Source organism: Lontra canadensis, unplaced genomic scaffold (assembly GCF_010015895.1).
Source record: "Lontra canadensis isolate GAN:19392208 unplaced genomic scaffold, GSC_riverotter_1.0 scaffold14, whole genome shotgun sequence".
Lineage (NCBI taxonomy): Eukaryota > Metazoa > Chordata > Mammalia > Carnivora > Mustelidae > Lontra > Lontra canadensis.
In genome coordinates this window covers 2,181,458-2,201,507 of record NW_022631008.1, presented here as the reverse complement: position 1 = coordinate 2,201,507, position 20,050 = coordinate 2,181,458, and the positions used below count along the sequence as shown (strand labels likewise).

Genomic DNA, 20,050 nt, shown 5'->3' with positions numbered 1-20,050 from the left:
TGGCATAAAATCATGGACTGATGGGGCCCCTACTGAGAGCCCGGCACTCATCCGAGAGCTCTGGCTCACTGAAGCCTAGCATCAACCTGTGGGATAGATACTGTTATCACCCTCATTTTAGAGATAGGGACACTAAGACACAGGTGTTGAAAGTACTCCAGTGAAATAAAAAGCAAGGCAAAGTAGTTGGGGGGCAGTAGAATAGGTGTGGGAGGTTGTCATTTTATATTGAAAAGTCAAGGAAGTTTTCTCAGATAAGATGATATTTAAGTGGAAAACTTGAAGGAAGTGAAGGAGTGAGCCTTATCTGAGAGAACAGTCTTCTGGCAGAGGGAACAGTTGGAAGTTTACCCTTGTTCTGTTCTCTCCAATGAGTTTAATCAAATTTGTAATAAGAACAGGAAGATCCCAGTCTTTTTCTGGGGAGTAAATAAGAAATTTTGAAAAATTGCTCTTTTCTCTTTTGGATTGTACAAGCAGTACAAATCATAAAATATTCAAACAGTTGAGACATATGTAAAGTAAAATATAAAAGTTCTCCACCATGTCCCTCTCCGGAAGTAAAAGTATATTGTGTATTCTTCAACTCCTTTTTCTATTTATTTTTTACCCTAACATAATTTGAATGATACAGATGTATTTTTTACACTTAAAAAAAAAAAAAAGGCAACACTGTGGCGTCTTGGAGATTCTTTCCATGTCAGTGCTTGGCATTTTATGACATGGATATACTATAAATAATTTAACTATTTTTCTGTTGTTAGATTCTTGGGTTATTACTATTTTCCTGCTATAATTAGCATTGTGCTGTGTTGTTACACAAATTTGTTCTGTAATTATGTGTACTTATTTTATGAGGGATTTCTAGAAGTAGAATTGCTGTGGCAAAGGTATGACTTTAAAATTTTGATAGATAGTATCAACTTACTGTGTAAAGAAGGCCTTGGCCATTTATACTCCTACCTAAAGTTTCTATAAATGCCACTTCCCTGAAGCCTCACAAACTGCCATTTAGAGTTTTGCCCATCTGCTGCCAGTCTAAGTGAAACAGTCCAGACGATTACCCTTGTGTTGTTTAGAGGTATGATCAGAGACTGTCATTTATGCTTTGATGCTTTGGGGACTTCAGTGCATGTGTGGCCTAATACATAGTCATGTTTTTTTTTTTTTTTTTTTTTTTTTTTTTTAAAGATTTTATTTATTTATTTGACAGAGAGAGATCACAAGTAGACAGAGAGGCAGGGAGAGAGAGAGAGAGAGAGAGAGAGAGAGAGAGAGAAGCAGGCCCCCCGCTGAGCAGAGAGCCTGATGCGGGACTCGATCCCAAGACCCTGAGATCATGACCTGAGCCGAAGGCAGCGGCTTAACCCACTGAGCCACCCAGGCGCCCCACATAGTCATGTTTTAAGCTGTTGGTTGCTTGTATCCTCTATTGTGTGTGTGCGTGTGTGTACTTTTGTATATTTAGGTTTACATAGTGAAGCTTATTAAAACCTTTCACATTTTTTATTCCTTTGAAATGTGCATTTTTGAGAGGGGTATGTTAAATCACACTATGATTATAGAAGTTTTTTTGTTCTGATTTTGATAGCAGTTTTTGCATTATATATTTAAAGCTGTTTTTAGGTACATAAATGTTTGTGCCATGACACGTTGACTAGTTGCATATTTTATCTGTGAGAGATTTTGCTCTCCTTCCATTTGATGCATTTAATTCCAGTTTGCCTAATGTTAATATTATATTTACTTTCCTTTTTTTTTAATTACTAATTTGGTGTACAGTAGTCCCCTCTTACCTGTAGTTTCATGTTCTATGGCTATGGTTTCTCACCTGTGGTACCTGCCATCCACAAGCAGATAACCCTCCTCCTGATGTATGGTCAGGGTCAGTCGTAGCTAGCTAGGTCACGGTGTCTCCATCACTCACCTCACTTCATCTCATCACATAGGTATTTTGTCATTTCACACCATCACCATCGTAAGAAGGGTGAGTTCAGTACAAGAAGGTATTTTGAGAGAGAAAGAGATTACATTTACATATCATTATAATTGTTCTATTTTATTACTAGTTATTGTTAATCTCTTACTGATTTATAAATTAAACCTTATCAGAGGTATGTATGTATAGGAAAAAAGCATAATATATATAGGGTTGGGTACTTTCTGGGGTTTCAGGCATCCACTGGGGGGGTCTTGAAATAGAAGCTCCATGGAAAAGGGGAATGTTTTTCCATTTCTTTTTTTACAGCTGTCCTGTGTTATTTTGTCTTAGGTATGTGTCTTGCTAACATGTACCTTTTAAACCATGTAGGTGGATATTTTGAAACTGACTGGGGCATCTGGCTGGCTCAGTCAGTAGAGCATGCGACTCTTGATCTTAGGATCCTGAGTTCAAGCCCTACATTGTATGCAGCCTACTTAAATTTAAAAACTAAAAAAAAAAAACCAAACAGGTGAATTCAGAGAAGGACAATTATCATATGATCTCACCGATACGTGCAATTTAAGAAACAAGGCAGAGGATCATAGGGGAAGAGAGGAAAAAAATGAAACAAGATGAAACCAGAGAGAGAGAGAAAAAAAGAGACTCTTAATCTTAGGAAACAAACTGAGGGGTGCTGGAGGGGTGGTGGGTGGGGGGATGGGGTAACTGGGTGATAGACGTTAAGGAGGGCATGTGATGTTATGAGCTCTGGGTATAATATAAGACTAATGAATCACAGACCTATATCCCTGAAACAATACTATATTATGGGTTAATTAATTGAATTTAAATCTTAAAAAAAAACTAGTAAGTGCCAAAAAAAAAAAAAAAAAGAATTAGCCAAAGATATAGATATTTGGTGGGTGTTGGAATAAAGCAAATATAAATGGTCCATTAAAAAACAAACAAAAATCAGGTGAAAACAAACTCCAATATGGCAGTCTATTGTAAAAGTGAATTTAACCCACACTTACTGTGATTATTGATTTAGTTGAACTTAGTCTATGGTCTTTTACACTGGTTGTCTTCTCTGTATCGTTTCTTGATGATTTGGAAGTTAAAAAAATATCTATTTCAAGTTGATTTTTAGTGGTTAACCTGAAACTTTTAACATATGTATTTAAACTTTTTTTTTTTATCAATTTCTAGATTTAACTGCTATCCACACTCTTCACCAGAGCAAGAAGAGACTCTTTTGTTTGTTTGTTTGTTTGTTTAAAGATTTTATTTATTTATTTGATAGAGATTACAAGTAGGCAGAGAGGCAGGCAGGGAGAGAGGAGGAAGCAGGCTCCCCGCTGAGCAGAGAGCCCCATTCGGGGCTCGATCCCAGGACCCTGGGATCATGACCCGAGCCGAAGGCAGAGGCTTTAACCCACTGAGCCACCCAGGTGTCCCAAGAAAAGACTCTTAATAAAGTTTCACGTTTCTTCTTTATGATTCTGCTGCTAGTGGTTCCTTCTTCTTAGAGAAGCCCTCCCCCATTTCGTTCCCTCTTACACTCATGTATGGCGGCCATAAATGTCTTTATATTTTTATTGTATGTCTATTTCCATGAAAATATTTGATGTTTTTAAAATATTTATAGTGTTATGTATCTTTTTGCCCTTTGTTCTCTTTATGGTCTTTGTTTCATTGTTTGCTTTGATAAAATATGCCCTTTCATAGTTCTTTTAAACTTGAACTGTAGCCAGTCCTTGAATACCTGATAATCTCTTATATCTCTCTGAAAACCTATAGGATTTCTCTTTATCTTTGTTTTTCTAAGATTTCATACACATATATCTAAATGTTAGTGTTTATTCAGAATTTCCTCCTGTCACAATCTGTTCTTATCTTACAAATGAAGTATTCCCTCAGTATCTGAGAATAATAGTGATGCTTCAGTTCTTCTGTTTTCTCCATTAACTCTTTCCTTTGCGTGTTAACTCTGTTCTCTTTGAAAGATTCTTTGTGTTTGATACTTCGTTTCATGATGTTGCTTTTCCCAAATGTTTGATGCTTCCACTAGAATTCCTGGGCTTGGATGTATACTTGGTGTGAATCAGGACCTCGTCTATCTTGCTCATTACTACATCTAGATGAGTAGTTGTTGTTGTGGTGGTTGTTGTTGTTGTTGTTGTTGTCCTCCTCCTCCTCCTCCTCCTCCGCCTCCTCCCCCCCCCCTCCTCCTCCTCCTTCTTTTTTCCTGAGAGAGAGGGAGCATAAGCAGGGGGAGTAGCAGGCTACCCGCTGAGCAGGGAGCAGAATGTGGGGCTCAATCCTAAGACTCTGGTATCACGACCTGAGCCTAAAGCAGAGGCTTAACTGACTGAGCCACTTAGGTGCCCCTAGATGAGTTCTTGTAGAAGTGCTCAATATATACAATTTATGGTCACATTTAACAAAACATTTGTTAAGTGAATGGTTCACAGTTTTCTGCTTATCTTTATATTTGATAATTACTATTCATCTATGGTGACTGTAGGGTCTTGTTACCATAGTCTGCTTTTATGGATTCGTGAAAGAGAACTCAAAGGGCATACCAGTTTGGATGTGCCAGTTTGTTTTTTGACAGCTTTTGGGTGCTAAGGAAAGGGAATTGGTAGTAGATTAAGTTACAGTGGTGAACCTGTATTCATTATTGTGAAGAATCTTTACACTGCCTCTCTAGAGAGTGACAGGGATTCAGTGTACTGTCTCATTATTTCACTCATTCTTAACAAATCCCTGTGACACTGGAAATACAATGACTATAGTCAGTTGTGTTCTGTATTTGATTAGTGGACTTTTTTTCAAAACTTTGTATGTTATGTCTTGGAGTCATAATAAATGAGTTTTATGAGTTCAGTTTGCCTGTTGTATGTAACTTTTTTTGTTTTGCTTTTTCTTTTACTATTGGTTGACTCTGTATCCCCCAAAGGTAGTAAAGGAACTTCATACATTTGGTAAGCATCCTGTGAGTTACTTGCTTTTGTCTTTAAGGACATTGATGTTTAAGAGACATTAGTTTCTTTCTTTGGGGGCATTACTGAGTAAACTATAGACTCCCTGGCATATTTTTGGCACGTGGGGTGGTACATTAACTATTTTAGTCCAATCGACTGCAATTTTATTTATTTATTTATTTATTTATTTATTTATTTTAGTGGAAGTGTGGATTGCCAGATGGCAGTCTAAAAGGGGAAAATAGCAAATGTAACTATGGTTTTAGTTCCTTGAGCACACACAAAAAGTGGCAGGTAATATATTTAGAATGTTCTTTCTTTCTAGTAATAGGCACACATGTCTCTTAACATTTTGAAGTCTATTGTTTTTTTTTATCCCCCTACCCCCTGCCCACATTTATCCTACAACTTACTTGTTTAGTTTACATATCTGAGTTTAGATCCTAAATGTTAACTTTTAACATTAACCTAAGTTAATGTCTGCAGTTTAATTGTGCTAATTCATCAATTCATCCATGGCCTCATATTCTCTCCACTGGAGTAATTTTGCTGCTAGGGGATATTTGTCAATGTCTGGGTCATTTTTGATTGTTACAACTTGAGGTGCTATTGGAATCTTATAGGTAAAGCCCAGGATACTCTTCTTGGGGGGGGCATTTTTTTTTTATTAACATATAATGTATTATTTACTTCAGAGGTACAAGTCTGTGAATCCTCAGTCTTACTCATTTCACAGCACTCACCATAGCACATACCCTCCCCAAAGTCCATAACCCAGCCACCCTATCCCTATCCACCCCAATCCCCCAGCAACCCTCAGTTTGTTTCCTGAGATTAAGAGTATTCATGGTTTGTCTCCCTCCCCGGTCCATCTTGTTTGATTTTTTTCCCTCCCTTCCCCACCCGACCCCCCACCCTGCCTCTCAAATTCCTCATATCAGAGAAATATGATAATTGTCTTTCTCTGATTGGCTTATTTCACTTAGCATAACACCCTCTAGATCCATACATGTCATTGCAAATGGCAGTATTTCATTTTTGATGGCTGCATAGTATTCATATATATATATATATATATATATATATATATATATATAATACACACACACATACATACATACATACATATAAATAAAATATCTTCTTTATCCATTCATCTGTTGATGGACATCTAGGTTCTTTCCATAGATTGGCTATTGTGGACATTGCTGCTGTAAACATTGGGGTGCATGTGTCCCTTCAGATCACTACATTTGTATCTTTAGGGTAAATACCCAGTAGTGCGATTGCTGGGTCATAGGGTAGCTCTATTTTCAACTTTTTGAGGAACCTCCATACTGTTTTCCAGAGTGGCTGCACCAGCTTGCATTCCCACCAACAGTGTAGGAAGGTTCCCCTTTCTGCACATCCTCATCAAAGTCTGTCATTTCCTGACTGGTTAGTTTTATCCATTTTGACTGGTGTGAGGTGGTATCTCACTGTGGTTTTGATTTGTATTTCCCTGATGCCAGGGGATGTTGAGCACTTTTTCATGTGACTGTTAAGCCCAGGATACTCTTAAATATCCTACAGTGCCTCAGAGAGCCTCTATAACAAAGAATTATCCAGCCCAAAATGCCAGTAGTGCCGAAGTTGAAAAACACTGTCCTAGTCTATCTCCTGAAATCAGGCTGTGTCTACCCTTCCCTCTGGGTTTCACAGCCCACAATTTTCTTGAAATTTTATTTAGGCCAGCAAATAAGAGGAGTTTTACTGCAGCATGGCTACTAACCTCTATAATCCCCCAGGTTAACTTAGAGTAAACTGTTAAGTACAGATATTATATGATTATTGTTAACACTTCTCTCATTTTCTCTTAGGGAAACATGAAAAATAGATTTATTTGTAGTAAGGAATGATGAAGAATTTTATAGGTTTCAAGTCCTTTGTTCTTATGTATTTAAGAGAAAAGAACTTATAGGAATGTAATCAATAAGTGTAAAAAAGTGGGTTTTTTTCAAAGCTGAATTGAATTCTCTTCATTATTTAAGTTAAATGAGTCCGAGTACTGGTAGTAACTCTTCCCTTGTTTTTTGCAAGATAAAATAATGTGATTAAAAAATCTGGAGAATTTGAACTAGGAACTATTCTGTGTTCCACAATTTAGTAGAAGCATTTTCTGGCAAAATATATTGAGGAGGAAATGATGATACGTTATACTCACTGCTAGTTTTGGTGAATTTAGAGATTTGTAAACTAACTAGGCTTTCCTTTGTTGGTTCTGTCTTGGTAAAAATTGTTTCTAATAAGGAAGTGTTGTTTTGCCGTAAGACAGTTGTCATTATTGCTTTTTAAAAAAGATTTATTTATTTATTTTTGAGAGAGAAAGAAAGCCGGAGTAAGCAAGCATGGTGAGGAGGGGCAGAGGGAGAGGAAGAGAGAAACTGAAGCAGGCTCTGTGCTCTGACTTGGGGCTTGATCTCATGACTCTGAGATCAGGACCTGAACTGAAACCAAGAGTCAGATTCCTAACCAACTGTGCTACCAAGGCACCCCCATTATTGCTTTTTCTAATGAAATAGAAACACATAAATCACACCCATATACATTTCATGTGCATAAAATAATAATAGTAGTTGTTTTTATTTGTGAAATAGTACTTTTAAACCTGTATTCTCCTTTTTAGCAGAAAAATTGAAATTCTGCTTTATTTTTTTTAAATGGGTAAAAACCACGTAGTATAAAATACACCATCCTAACCATTTTTAAGTATATAGTTCAGTGATGTTAAGTATATTCACATACATGTCGTGAAAGAGTTCTCCAGAACTTTAACGTTCTGCAGCCGAAACTCTACATCACACAACTCCTTTTCCTGCTGCCCCCAGCCCCTGGTAACTACCATTCTATTTTCTGTTTTTAAGAAGTTGACTATATTAGTTTGCCAGACCTGTCATAGCAAAATGCCAAAGGCGGGATGATTTAAAAATGAGAAACTTATTTTCTCAAAAGTTCTGGAGGCTGGAAGTCCAGGATCAAGGTGCCATCAAGATTGGTTTTTAGTGAGGCCTCTCTTCCTGGCTTACAGACAGCCACCATCTCCCTGTGTCCTCACATGCCCCTTCTTTCTGTGAGAGCAAAGAGAGAGTAGATGGGGAAGCAGTAGAGACGGGGAGGAGATCTTGCTTCTCTTCCTCTTCTGATGAGGACAGCAGTTCTGAGTAGAGCCCCATTCTTATGACCTCATTTAACTAAGTACTTTTTGAAAGGCCCTATCTCCGAATACCATCACTTTGGGGGCTAGAGCCCTGACTCTAGTTCATATTCAACATAAGAATTTTGGGGGAGGGCGCCTGGGTGGCTCAGTGGGTTAAAGCTTCTGCCTTCAGCTCAGGTCATGATCCCAGGGTCCTAGGATCGAGACCCTCAGCGGGCTCTCTGCTCAGCAGGGAGCCTGCTTTCTCCTTTCCGCCTGCCTCTCTGCTACTTGTGATCTCTGTCTGTCAAATAAATAAATAAAATCTTTAAAAAAAAGAATTTTTGGGGAGCACAATTCAGTTCACAACACTGACTACTTTAGATACTTTATGTAAGTGGAATCGTGGAGTATTTGTCTTTGTGTAACTGTTTTATTTCACATAGCACAATGTCCTTAAGATTGTTCATCTGTGTTGTAGCATGTAACAAGGTTGCCTCTCTTTTCAAGGCTGAGTGCTATTGCATCGTGTGTGTGTGTGTGTGTGTGTGTGTGTGTGTGTGTGTGTGACTTTTTGTTTATCCATTCATCCATCAGTGGACATTTGGGCTGCTTTTTGTGTATTATGAATAGTGCTGCTTTGAACTTGGGTGTGCAAATATCTTTCTGAGATCCTGCTTTCAGTTCTTTTGGAAATATACCCAGAGGTGTGATTACTGGATCAAATGGTAGTTCTGTTTTTAATTTTTTGAGGAACCTCCACACTGTTTTCCATGGTAGTAGCAGCATTTTACATTCCCACTAAGAGCTCTTCTAATTTCTCCACATTCTCACAAACACTTAATCATTTTCTGTTTTTTTTAAGGATTTTATTATTTTTTTAAATTTCATTTATTTATGAGTGCAAGTGAGTGCATAAGCAGGGGGTGGTGGAGGAGCAGAGGAAGAGAGAGAAACAGACTCTCCTCTGGGCACAGTGCTTGACGTGGGACTTGATCCCAGAACCCTGAGATCATGACCTGAGCTGAAGTTAGATGCTTAACTGACTGAGCCACCCAGGCACCTCTTAAGGATTTTATTATTAAGTAATCTTTACGCCTCAAACTCACAACCCTGAGATCAAGAGTTGCATGCTCCACAGACTGAGCCAGCCAGGTGCTCCTATTTTCTGTTTTTTTAGTAATAGCCATTCTCATGGGTGTGAGGTGGTACCTTACTGTGGTTTTGATTTGCATTTCTCTAATTGGTGATATTGAGCATCTTTCATATACTTGTTAGCCATTTGTATATCTTCTTGGAGAAATGTGTGTTCAAGTTCTTTGCCCTTTTTTTTTAATTAAAATTTTTTCCATTTAAATTCAATTAATTAACATATAGTGTATTTTTAATTTCAGAGGTAGAGTTCAGTGATTCATCAGTCTTATAAAATACCCAGTCCTGTCCACGTGCCCTCCTTAGTGTCCATCACCCTGTTACCCTATCCCTCTACCCCTGCTCCCTGCAACCCTCAGTTTGTTTCCTATGATTAAGAGTTTCTTATGGTTTGTCTCCCCCTCTAATTCCATCTTGTTTTATTTTTCCCTCCCTTCCAGAATCTGTGCTTCTGTTTTGTTTCTTAAATTCCACATATGAGTGAAATCATATGGTAATTGTCTTTCTCTGATTGACTTACTTCACTTAGCATAATACCCTCAAGTTCAATCCATGTCATTGCAAATGGCAAGATTTCTTTTTCTTTTTTGATGGCTAAGTAGTATTTCATTGTGCGTGTGTGTGTGTGTGTGTGTGTGTGTGTGTGTACACATATATGACATCTTCTTTAGCTATTCATCTGTCGATGGACATCTTTCCATAGTTTGGCTATTGTGGACACTGCTGCTATAAACTTTGGGGTGCAGGTGCCCCTTTGGATCTCCACATTTGTATCTTTGGGGTATGTACCTAATAGTGCAGTTGCCATGTTGTAGGGTAGCTCTATTTTTAACTTTTTGAAGAACCTCCATACTATTTTCCAGAGTTCTTCGTCCACTTTTAAATCAGGTTATTTGGTTTTTTATTGTTGTTGAATTGTGGGAGTTAATGTACCCTGATATTAACTCTTTATTAGACATGACCTGCAACTATTTTTTCTTAGTCCGTAGATTATGATTTTTGATTGTCTTTTGATGCACAGAATCTTTTAAGTTTAATGTAGTTCCATTTATTTTTGCTTTGTTGCCTGTGTATTCATAAAATCATTGTTAAAGTTTGCTTAATTGAGGTGCCCTATCTGATGTGTCAGTCACTATCATTGCCTAAGGTTAAATTAGGTGATTTTAAGGAGATTTAGAGGAATTTGTCCTTTTTGATTGACGAAAACATAAAGCAAATGTTAATTTATGCTAATTTTATATTCAGCAAAATATTTAAGACCTGTTATTTAATAATTACATGATTTACTAAAACACTTCACATGAATTCATTTGGATAGTGTCAGAATACTATGCTAGAATGAATGGATGAATGAATGAGCAAAGAATAAATTTGTGTTACCAACCCCTAACGAGCACTTTATTAAACCATTTAAAGTGTCTTCTGTGTCCCCACATAGAAGTTACAAGCTGACATTGTCAGTGTACTCTACTTAGGGGCATTGCTTTTGCAGAATAGGATTAATTTAGAGTTCAGGTATAAATGTCCAAGTCTTAGATTTTATAAGTGAGGAAACTGAGACTTACTTAGAGAAATAATTAGTCACTTTTATAGTTGGTGATAGAGCCAGAATTTGAGCCAGGTTGTCCTGATTCCAAATTTACTTCTTTATCATTATATCATGTAGTCCTTCACCATAAAATTTTAGGAGATCTGAAAATGTCACTGTAAATGTATATTCTTCCTCAAGAACAGTTCCTTTGGTAATTTAGAATGTGTCAGCATTTTGATTACTCCCCAAAATATATTGCTTACTATACTATATTCAGTAAATATTTATGTATCTTAATATGTAACATCAGCAGTGGAAACTTCTGATTTATAGTATGTTCATATCTGATCTTCTAGATCAGAATTTAAGGATACAAATGTGATTTTTTTTCAGAAGTCAGTGCCTTAGCTTCTTAGAACAGGAATCCATTGAAAGGAAATTAATCTGAAAATACAGCAAAGTTATCAAATACCTCTGGGAAAAGAAAAATGCTTCTTTGGCAAATACTTTTTACACATTTGTCTGCTAATACCATATTACCACTTACATGTACCCATCTAGAAGTTGTTCTTCATTACCAAGCAAGTTGAGCACGTGCTTCCTTAATTTGTAATTGGAAAATTACACTGTGTAAGTACAGTGGCCTAAATTCAAACTTATTTTATTTGTAATTCTTATCCATGAATTTATAATCATTAAAGAAGATACAGGAAATAAGACTGTGATGTATAATAAAAGTGAGCTTTTCCCTCGAGATTCTAGTCAAAACAGGTTTTACCTGTGGAATGCAATTCATCTCTTGGAATCGCTTTCTGGAAGGAATCTGGCTTCCCTCTTCTGATGCAAGAATGTAAGATAAGTATAATCATAAGCTGTGGGGGCAGAAAGGGCACAGGGACTGGGATTGTCTAAAGCAGGATGGAGAATGTGAGTTTGAAACTGTTATTTCACTTTCCTGTATTTTCTAAACATGTGTTAGGTATTTTTATGAGTCCAACCTGAAGTAGTTGTCTTCACTTTTCACGCAGAAGGGTTTGGGTTTTTCTTTCCTCTTTTTTATTACCTCCTACTATACTTTGTATTGTATGTGATTCCAAAGCAGGAGACCAAAGATTATTGCCATAAAGAAATTTATAATAAAGTTAAGGTAACATGTACAAAGACAAGTTCTTTGAAAAGAGCAAAATCTACTTACATGCTGGAAGGGTTTTCATGGAAAATCATATTCATTAGCTGAATCAAAGAAAATAGAAAAGAGTTAAGAAGTAGTTTCCTCCACTCCACCCCTACACCAGTAAAAGCTGCAGAGGGCTGAGCAGGGAAAGCATGCATGTTTTTTCTTTCCTTTCCTTTCTTTCTTTTTTTTTAGGACTATTTATTTTTTGAGAGCAAGAGAGAAAAAGTGCACAAGCAGGCGGGAGGGGCAGAGGGAGAAGCAGACTCCTTGTTCAGGGAACCCAATGCGGGGCCTGATCCCAGGACCCTGAGATCATGACCTGAGCTGTAGGCAGACACTTAACTGACTGAGCCACCCAGGCGCCCTGAAAGCATGCGTGTTTTCATGTAGGGAACTCCAGTAGGCTGTTGCCAATGCAATGGCAGGTGGCTTGCAGAGGGGTTGAGTGGGAAGTGGAGGGTGGCAGTCATCTGCCCGTAGAGATGCTCCATTTATCTCTGTGGCATATGAGGGTCTCATCAAAAGCTTTTCTTTGAAGAAAGGGTTCCAGAGCTGATACAAAAATGTTTGAGAACCACTGTTCTCTCTGCTGAGCATTTCACCAGACTAGGCTTGAATTCGCTGGGTTGTGGCAAAGTCACTACTCAGCAAGAACGACAACATTGAGATAGTTCTAATCAACTGAATGGTCTTCCTTTTACTGAGCTGGGATCTGTTTCCCAGAAACTCTCATCCAGAGCTACCAAAAATCAATCTGTTGATTTTTGAATATGACAGCTCTTTAAGTATTCAGATAATCTGACATTCAGTCCTAGATTTTCTCTTTTTGAAGCTTAATAGCCTCAAATGGAATGGTTTCAAGCTTCCTTTTCCTTGTGCAGTCTCTTTTTTTCTAACGTGGTCTCCTTTCCTATTACCATTTTGATTGCCCATAAAAAGATGTTGCCCCAGCATCCTGTCAGCTTTACATAATAGGGTGAATCAGAGAGCAACTAGAGCTAGGGATCCATCTTCCGGGGCTATTTTAGATAATTTAGATATAAAGGGAAGAAAGCATTTACAATGGTACCAGACAGGAGAGACTGAATTTCAAGAGCCCATTGAATTTGGACATTAAGTAAAAAAGTATTCAACCTCAGGTGTTAAAGATGGTCATTTGTTCATTGATTCAACAGATATTAAATTCATACTACAGAGCTAGGTACTAGAAATAGAAAATTGAGCTAAAAGAGATCTGATGCCTTGCATCACAGATCTTAGTAGAGTCTGTGGGAAAGACCTATAAATGATCAGTGCTACAAAGAAGAACTATATAGTGCTAGGAGAGCAAATCATAGGGAGACCAGCCAGGTTAGAATAGGACCCCAGGAAGAACTGATGCTTGACTACTGTCTGAAAGATGAGAACAAGCAAACTATGTGAAGAGGCTGTGGGCTTGCCCATAAGAAAGCTATACAGAAGGACCTGTGGTGGGAGAGAGCATAATGAGGGCAAAAGATGGGAAGAACACCAAAGTGGCTACACTGGAGAGAGTGAGAAACGGGGACAGGATAGGAGGAGCTAGACCAACTCAGGATCTTAGAGGCATTTTAGAGAGCTTGTCTTTGTGTTTATCCTGAGAAAAATAGATTCTATTAAATGTTTTGTCCAGGGTGAGATGGTTTAATTTATGCTTCAGAAAGATTATTCTGGCTGCCAACCAGGATACAGTTGGATATGGTAGATCAGATAGGAGGCTATTGCAGAAGCCCAAGAGAAATGACTATAGTGGATGATGGCAGCTGAGATAGATTTGAGAGATACTATAGTAATATTGCAGTGTTTGTGATTGATTGGATTTTGGAACAAAACCACTATTTATGGGGGTAGATAACATTGGAGGAAGATCAAGTTTTGGGAGAAGATCATGAGGTCTGGTTTTATACATGTTGAGTTTGAGTTACTATTTGAGTCATTCAAGAGGAAATAACAAATGGAAAGTTATATAGAGACCTGGAGTTCCGATGAAAGGTTTGGGCTGTGTTTTTAAATTTGTGAGTCATCTGCATATTGTTCATAATTGAAGGTGGATTGTTTAGGAAAGGACAGGTGGGATTGTTTAGGAAAATAGGATGGAAGGACTGAGCTGTGAAGAACTACCCACATTTATGGGCTAGAGAAAGGAGGATGAGCCTAGAAAGGAGCTAAAGGAACAGCAGAGAGGTAGGAGGAAAACAACAGAGTACTGTTCCATAGAAGCTGAGGGAAGAACAAAGTACTTTAAGAGGAAGAAGTGGTCAGATGCTGCTGAGAGGTCAGATAAAATGTTCAGTGTAAAACGTGTATTGGATTTAGATTGAAACGGTCTTAAGTGATCTTAGCAGGGATTGTTTTGTCAGGTGACAGAGCTGGAAGCTGGACTGGAATGGGTGAGCAGTGAGTGGAAGGTGATGTGACAGAGATGACTGTTTCAAGAAGTTTGGTTTTGAAGGGAAGGTGTGATAGGAAGTGGCTGGGGAGCTGACCGAAGTGAGGCAGGTAGGGTTAGACCCTCTTGAGCCTGTTAAAAAGCCAACAACAAAGAGACTGTTGAAAAGAAGAGGTTGATTACACATGAGAAATAAGGGGTGGTTCATTCCAACAGGGCGGGAGGGGCTGGTATCTCCAGCTCAGGTGTAACAACTAACCTTAGGAACAGGGATGATTCCCTTTCTGTAACAGGAAGGAAGATCAGAATTGGAGTGGATGGAAGAGGTTTGCATACTAGGTTTGGGGACCATGGGACACTCGTCCTGTGATGGCTTCTATTTTATCTATCAAGTAGGAGTGATGGGGGAAGAGGCATTAAGAGGAAAAAGGGTGGGTGTAATGGACAGTGGGAAGTTTGAGGAGAATGGAGAAGATTGAAAATGGTCATTTCGGGAGGAGGTGAGTGAGACGACTAGAGATGTGTGGGATTGGTAGGCAGTGTTCATTGCCTCTTGAAGTTTGTGGTTGTGGATTTACAGTGTGACTTTGGCCAGTGTATCATTGATCTGAGTATCAGCACAGAGAAAGCACAGTTGGGGTCAGCAAGATTCAAGCTTTATTGTCTTGATGCAAAGGGTTTTGTGTTATTTTGTGTTACTAAAATGATGGACTACAGAATCTACGTGGCCTGTTTGAATGAAGACTAAGGGTTGGAAAAGGACCTTGGCTTCTCAGCTACTAAATGTAGCTGCAGTAGGGGAGAAATTTACTTTTAATTGTATAGCTAAAGCCTATCAAATGTTATTTTAAAAATACCAGATTACTGATGGGAAGTGACCTCTTTTAAATATATTAAGGAAAACTATAGTACTTTAAATGGAGCTTTAAGCACTTATTTAAATATATGCTCTGAGTTAAATTTTCTTCAAGGTTTTCCCTAAGATTTTTGTAAGATAAGATTTTTGTAATCCCAATTTATAAGGAAATTTATTGGCTTAAAGTAAGATAATGAGTATCATAGAAAGGGTGCTTAATCTTCCATGTCTGCCAGAATTTCAGTTTGACATTGTTGTCTAAAGCAACTGTAGTGGTCCTGGTTGGTTCTGCTTTTATTCTAGTCATTGAGAGTGAAAAATGAACCTTTGATTCTGAGGTCAGCTGGAGTAGAGGGAATTCAGTTTCAGTAGCACTTGGAATTTTTTTTTTTTTTTTTTTTTTTTTTTTTTAAATCGGATGGCTGCAGGATCCTGGAGCCCTCTGGGTACTTGTACCTCAGTTGGAAACAAGATCCATTGAACTTCTGTCATTGGCCTCTCCATTGTTAAGGCTGGCCACTATTGTAACATCTACTGTACAAGTAAGTGTTCATCTCAGGGATCTAGGTGGGGCTTCAGGCCCGTGACCTCCTGCAATACTGCCAGTCTCCATGGGACGCCCTCTATATCCCTGCAGCACAGCAGCTGCCAGAACCTCATGCCAGCCATTTTATCTCCTGTGTTAGAGGAATATTATCTTCCTACCTTAAAAAAAGTAATCACTCATAGCTCCCCCAGGTAAATGATGAAGGCACTCTTCTCGTAAAACATCTTCAAGATCATGGAATAAAGCTCAAATCCCCTCGGCCACCATCTCAATTTCCAGTTCCCCTTATAGAAGTCACCTCTGTAACCACTGTTGATCTCAACATAGACATATGTATGTATGTAAGTGCCCCCAAGAGTGTCTATAGAAATGTTCTGTGTGTTATATTTTGTGTATCTTTAGTGTGTTAGCTTTTGTCTATCTTTTCCTTTTTCTCATCATATATTGTAGTACCCTCCTACAGTCTTGTGTTTTCACTCAGCATTATATCTTCTCAGTACATGTATATCTAGTTAATTTTTCACAGCCGTAAGCTGTTTCATAATGTAGGTAGTCCATGGTTTCTTGTGTCATTCTGTTGCAGTTTTTACATTTTTCCCCTGATTCTAACATTTTTGCGGTGAAGATCCTTGTACACCCTCCCCAAGCATTCTGCCAGGACTTGTTTAAGGTGGACGGGAAGAAGTGGAGTTTCTGCTCCTGGGATATATTTCTTTTACATTTTTTAAATAAGTGTTTTGTTTGGGTTAGTTTTAGATTAAAGCAGAGTTGCAAAGATAGGACAGATGGCTCCTGTGTATGAACCCTTCACCCAGTTCCAGGTTTGCCTCACATTACCTTACATCACCCTGGCACCTTTTTCAAAACTAAAAAACCAACATTGGCGCATTCATATTCACTAAATCCCAGGCTTTCCTGGGATTTCACCACGTCTTCTACTCATGTTCCTTTTTGTTCCAGGATCCCATCCATGTTGCTACATTGCATTCATTCATTGTGTCTTCTTTGTCTCCTCTGGTCTTGAATAGTTTTGTAGACCTTCCTTATTTTCCAGAGGGACTGGTTAGAGATTTTCTAGAATGTCTTTTAATTTGGGTTTATCTGATATTTTCCTCCTGGTTAGACTGAGATGATGGGTTTGGGAAAGAATACCATCATATTATATCAGGGGGTACAGGCTATCCACAGCCACCACTGGTGTTGCACGCTGTGATCACTTAGCTAAGGTGGTGTTGGACAATTTTTCACTGTGAAGTGACTGTTGTTTCTTTTCCATGTTCTGTTCTCTGGAGTCAAGTCAGAGTCCAGCCCATACTCAAAGGGGAGGGGGAAAGGTAAGCCCCATCTTCTAAAAAAGGGGTATGACCTATATATGTTATTTGGAATTTTTACATAAGGAAGATTTGTTTCTTCTATTTATTTATTCAGTTATTCTTATCTGATGGACTCATATATATTTATTTCCTACCTTGGGTTATAATCCAACACCACGTTATATATTTCATTATTTATGTGTTTGTTATTAATTTATTTTGTTGTTCAAATTGTTCCAGTTTTGGCCTTTGGGAGCTCTTTTAGGCTAGCTCCTGTGCTCCTTTGACATGCCCCTGTACTTTTAATTTTTGATCACCCTTTTAACTTCCCGATACTGCAGAATGCCCCAGACTCTTATTTTTCCCTGCCTCAGCCCTAGAATCTGCCAACCAAGGAGCCCTGGTTCTTTTTATTAGAGAGTGGGAGTGGCCCCTTACTATTGATATTTTAAATTTTAATAGATATTGTCTAGTTGTTCTCCCAGGGGCTATTCTCTTTGGCACTTTTACCCTTCTCCTTATACCTATTCCAGTGTTTGATACCGTCAGGTTTACTAATTTTGGCCAATATGATAGAACTGCATCTTTTTAAATGAGTGTTTTCCTTAGTGTGGTTGAACATCTGTGTTTATGTGTACCAGCCATTTGAGTTTGCTCTTTCGGGAATAGCCTGTTCGTGTTATTTTGCATACTTAAATATGTGTTTCGAATGTGTGAGAGTGTGTGTATGTGTGTGTGTGTGTGCACTCGCACATGTGCGTGGGCACTTGTGTGCACCAGTGTTTGATATTAGGATTTCTTACAGATTGTGAATCTTAGTCTTTTATCTGTTGGAAATATTTTTTTCCAGCCTGTAGCTTACTTTTAAACTTGGTTTATGATGTCTTGTGACATATTTGATCCTATCAAAATTAGGATCCTATCATAATTGGATCCTGTCAAAAGTAAAATTAGAATTTGTAGGCTTTTGTTTTTGTGTCGTGTTTAAGGAGATCTTTCTAACAAGTCCACCTGTGCTTTTAGTTTAGTCACTGAAGCTGATGATCCAAAGATCTCATGTAGTCACCTGGTAAGCAAAATCGTTTACTTTTTCTCAATCCTGAGCATTCATCCCTATTCACCGTTTCTTCTTGGACATATTTGCTGTGGCATTTTCCTGGTTTTCTTCTGGCTTATTTGACTTCTTCCCTTTCCTTTGTTTTGACCTCTTCCCTTCCTCCCTTGCCATTTCTACTTTTTCCTATAGCGTGACAATCATGTCCCAGACTTCATTTTCCCTTTTGCTAAAGCTCATCTGCTCTCGTGGTAGAAACTCTAATTTCTGTTGAGTAAAAACTTTCAAGTCTTCATTTTCAGACCTAACTTTCACTAAGTTCTTTGCTTATATCTCCATCTTAATTCCAGGTAATCTCTGCCAGATATCCCACTGGCTTCTCAAATTCAATATGTGCAAGTTGGAAGAAATTCATTAACATTTCTGGTGAACATATGTTTTCCTCCCATTTGTATCTATCAGTGGCATCATGATTCTTCTAGTTACCCAGGCTCAGATCCTGAAGGTGGCCATTAATTGTTTTCTGATTTTCCTACTTCCAGCCGGTTAGGAGATCATGTACAGTGTTCTTTGAAAATCTCTTCATATCTATTCGTTTTTCCTTTAGTATTGTTGCCAGCCTAGTTCAGGTGTTCCATTACTCTTCATGTGGAAGTTATGGGCGTCTCTTGAGCTTGCCAGAACTCTGTAAACCAGCCTACATTCGTTCTGTAGCCAGCCTGGCCATCCCCACTCACATCACTCCCTTCCTTTCTGCCTCCCCAAAATTTTTATATCCTTGGATCATTATATGAGTTCTTTTACAGCCTGACTCTGATTTAACCACCTTAGCCTTGCCTGGTTCTATGCCTGACACATCTTCTCTCATGTCCAATCAGAATGGAATTCTACAGCTTCTCAAATACTCATCTGTGCAGATCATATATAGTTCATCGTGTTTAAGAGTGTATAATTACCTGTAAGACTCTAAGCTTTCCATTTCAACCAATGTCCATATTATTTTTATAATATTTCTATAAGAAGGGGATTGGTATGGAAATGGCTATCTTTGTTTATAAATATTCTTACAGTGTAACATCTTCATTAACAGACCTACAGAATTTTTTCTTCTATTGTGCAGGGCAAATAAACTATTCCTGACATCCTGGGGAATTATATTAAGATAAATATATAAAAATATATTCTAAGCCCTGTGGGTTTCTGGGATTTTTTTTTAACTCTTATTTTCTTAGTGTCTCTTATTTCCATCATTTTTCTTCTTTTCTCCTTTTAGTGACATAAAATAATGATACCTTTACTGGTGAAGTGACTTAACCTTACTAATTTTATCACGGAGTTTGTTTCTAAATCGATAAGGCCAAAAGGGGGAGGTTGGAAGGCACAGCTGACATTTTATGTGCTAGGCTGTTCAGGTTAACTCTGAAAAGTTATTCAGGCATAGCTGAGTTTTCTGAATAGAAGTGTCTTTGGGTTCAAATAAGGTTTATGTAGACTGTCATTCTTCTTTCCTTTTTCTTGGTAATACCTTTTTATTTTATGTGCATCTATATCCTCTTTTTGTAAGCTTGCTATAAATCTCCTCCTTTTAAAAGTCTTTTAAGGATATTGTGGTTTTAATCATCTAACAATATTTACTATCTTTGAGCTTTTATTATGCATCAGACTTGTTCTAAACTTTTAGTACATTGTATCATTGAATCCTTTTAACATGTGTGTGAGAAAGTGCTGTGGTTAGAACAAGTCATAGAAGTTAAGGTTACTGGTCCAATGAGGCACAGCTAAGATGTAACAGATTTAGGATTCAAAAACAGGTCTGTCTTCTAAACCCTTGGTTATGTCTGCTATGTGTCCTTGTGTCAGTATTTACAGACCACCGTCAAAAACCTTGCCTATAAAAGCAGAAAAAAAAAAAATAGAAACTGATTTA

General features: G+C 38.0%; 1 protein-coding gene across 6 annotated transcripts in view; it reads left to right on the top strand.

Annotated features, from left to right (window-relative positions):
• UBE3D (ubiquitin protein ligase E3D) overlaps window positions 1-20,050 on the top strand; it is a 156,478-nt gene that overhangs the window by 50,306 nt on the left and 86,122 nt on the right. The window lies entirely within an intron of this gene.